At 46.1% G+C, this 3,339-nt stretch overlaps 1 non-coding gene across 1 annotated transcript; it reads left to right on the top strand.

Annotated features, from left to right (window-relative positions):
- The first annotated feature begins 301 nt into the window (after positions 1-301).
- LOC118666745 lies at positions 302-406 on the top strand. The gene has a single exon (XR_004971072.1). It is a non-coding gene; the product is annotated as a U6 spliceosomal RNA (small nuclear RNA).
- Positions 407-3,339: the final 2,933 nt, after the last annotated feature.

Below are 3,339 nucleotides of genomic sequence, written 5' to 3'. Positions count from 1 at the left end.
TCTCAGTTTCTAAAGGATCTCTAGTAACATCCAGAGTCCAGGAATTTCTCTTAGACATGGCATTCCAAAGTCTTGATTAATAAGACCACTTAGTTAGGAACTAATCTTATTGGGTTTATGCAAAAAATATATTGTCATGACTCCCTGATTAAGAATTGCCAAGTTCTGGAGGGAAAGGTAGGAAGAAAAGCTAAAAGTGAGCAAATTAGCTTTTTCAAGATTGGCAAACACATTCCATAACTTTTATAAACATAGGCTTCTTTACAGGCAAACACACTGACACGTTAAGAGACATACTTTTGTGCTTGCTTCGGCAGCACATATACTAAAATTGGAACTATACAGAGAAGATTAGCATGGCCTGCACAAGGATTACACACAAATTCGTGAAGCGTTCCATATTTTTTAAAATAATAAAAAAAAGAGACATACTTTCATGGAGACAGGTATATAGTAAGTTCACAGATTTAGCAAACCACAGGTGAACTGAATTAAAGTGATTGGCTTAGATACCTTAGGCTCAGATAAGATCTATTTCTCAGAATCTGCATCCCAATAGATGGCTCAGATAAGAGTTCATGGAACCCTAGCTGGTTTGGCTCAGTGGTTGGCTCCATCAGCCTGTGGACTCAGGGGTCCCAGGTTCGATTCCGGTCAAGGGCATGTACCTTGGTTGGGGGCACATCCCCAGTTGGGGGGTGTGCAGGAGGCAGCTGATGGATGTTTCTCTCTCATCGATGTTTCTAACTCTCTATCCCTCTCCCTTCCTCTCTGTAAAAAAATCAATTATTCATATATATATATATATATATATATAAAGAGTTCATGGAGACCAGGCATTAGTATTTAAGAGACAGATAGTCCTTTCTTTGAAAAACCCAGAATAGTTTCTTGCTAGAGTAGGAATGGAAATCATATTACTATTGATTTTGGGGAGAAGAACCTAAAAACCGTTAGTCCTCTTTTATTTCCTTAAAAGAGGGAGATTTAATAGCTGAGGGAGGCATGTATGTCATCTATGTACCTTAGCTTCCTGTCATAGACCAGACTCCAAGGGACCTATGACGCCTTAACCACCATGGCATCCCACGGCCACCGACTGGGGAATTTGCATTCACCCACAGCCCAAAGCCGCCTCCCATGCCTGGGGCAGAGGCCCTCCCTGCAATCATAATGCAACTGTAAGGATGTGGGGCCTTTTACACCACATGGGAATTCTGAAGGCCTCTGACTTTATTGGAGGCTTTTCTCCTTTACTGTCTTGGGTACAAAAAGTCTGGCCTTTTTAATTTGCCTCTAATAGTTGAGCTAGCAACCTGTTGCTGTCTCTTATATTTCTAACAGCCTCAGTCCCTTAAGAAGCTTGGCAGTATAAGATGGCTTCCCATAAGAAAGGGTAAGCATTTCCGGTTAATCTGACCGAATAGAATTTAAGACCTCGGGGCCTGGTTTTAAATTCTGTTTCCAAGATTAGCTAACAAAAAAACCTTTCCTTTTCTGAGCATCTGTATATTTGAGGCATTTTTTGTTTATTAACTATACTTGTGGAAGAAGCATTAATGACAAGCAATAACATTTGTAGGAATTAAAACATCGCAGTTGTGTTTGCAAAAGAAACATAGTGTTAGTAACAAGCATCAGGTCAAACCGATCTGCAGCAGTGTTTTCTTTTGTTTTGCTTTTTTTTCTTCCCCTGTCCTTCCTTTGTGTCCTGGCTTTCTGTGCGGCCTCCCCTCCTCCTGGGCCCAACCACAAGGGTGCACAGAGACAGATGCTCCCTCTGCTATGGAAGCAATAGTCTGAGGGCATGGATGACCCAGAGGCGGTGGGGCATGTAGCTGTGGGGATGGAGAGGTGGATGAGGCTGTGCGGTCCCCGCCACAGACTTCTCAGCTGTGAGTCACGCCCTGAGCCTGCAGTGCTGTGGGAGAAGGGGACAATTCCTAGGCAGAATTTTGGGCAGGGAAATCTGAATGAGGTTACCGCCAGGAGAGAAGGCAGGGACCGAGCTGTGCCCCTCTTGGACACCACAGGGGATGGGGATGCAGCAGCTGACACCTTGACTGGGGAACTCTCAGGGGCCAGGGACCAGCAGGCAGAACTCTGTGCCATTGGCAGGAGCCTCAGCTGGCACCCATCCCCATGGCCCCTCCCCCTCCTGGGGCCAGGGCTTAGCACCTCCACTATGTGGGCTGTGGCTCCATAGCCATTGCACACAAGCTTTCAGAGTGGAGGCCAGGTGCCAGCAAAGCAGGCTGTGTGCCTGGGCGCTTCCCAAAGAGCCCATGAAATTGGCCCTTAGTGTGTGCACACCTTCCCTGCACCCTGCAGGGCCCCAGACCTGTGTTGTGGCAATGGTGCTGAGGGAGCGCAGGTCCTGGTGCTGCCATTTGCTGGGACCCAGGCAGCCTCAGAGGTTGTGCCTAGGTGCTCCACACCCACAAAACCGGTTCTGGGTCTGGGTCTGAAACAGCAGCAGCAGCAGCAGCAGCAGGGTAAGAGGTGGTGAAAGGCAGAAAAAAAGGAAGCAAATTGCACATACAGGAATTAGAATGGGGGAGAGAGGAAGAGATGAATTATAGAATTCCCAGAATTGGGAAGTTACATTTCATTTCTCACCAGGGTCCCGGTCAGATTCTATTTCTTCTGCTGTTATACCCTCCCAGAGTTGACTTGGAGTCTGTGAGTGGGAGGGACCACAGGAGAAATGCTTTCCCTGCTTCAGTCCTCTCTGTACTTGTTCCATCTGGGTCGCCATTCTGTTATCCCGTAACCTGGGGTATCTCATTCTCCACTGGGTGCATGGGTCCTTATGATATCTTGAGAAAAAGAAGTTTCTAGACTCGCACAGGAGGCTGAGTGATTTTTGTTTGCAATGAGTTGCATCTGGGTTTCCAAAGCCTCATTTTGGTCAGAGAAAAAAATGTAGCTGGGGTTTCAGAAAAGCTAAAAGCAAAGCCAGTGTCCAGGGTGTCCATCCCACACTGCAGCCAGGTCCAGCTCAGAATCAGGCTCGTTGCAGTCCATGGCTGGTGGGCTTCTCCATGGCCCTGGGCCTGATGAGCAAATGCCAGGAAGCAGGACAGAGAGCATCTCACAAGCCAGAAGTTAAGCACAACATGCCAAGAGGAACCAAGGGCACAAGAGAGCAGATTCATTTATTTAGGGCAGTGATGGCGAACCTTTTGAGCTCGGTGTGTCAGCATTTTGAAAAACCCTAACTTAACTCTGGTGCCGTGTCACATATAGAAATTTTTTGATATTTGCAACCATAGTAAAAAAAGACATATTTTTGATATTTATTTTATATATTTAAATGCCATTTAACAAAGAAAAATC

The sequence above is a fragment of the Myotis myotis genome, unplaced genomic scaffold (genome assembly GCF_014108235.1).
Source record: "Myotis myotis isolate mMyoMyo1 unplaced genomic scaffold, mMyoMyo1.p scaffold_m19_p_11, whole genome shotgun sequence".
Lineage (NCBI taxonomy): Eukaryota > Metazoa > Chordata > Mammalia > Chiroptera > Vespertilionidae > Myotis > Myotis myotis.
Note: the sequence above shows the minus strand (reverse complement) of the source record. Positions and strands in the feature narration are given on the sequence as shown.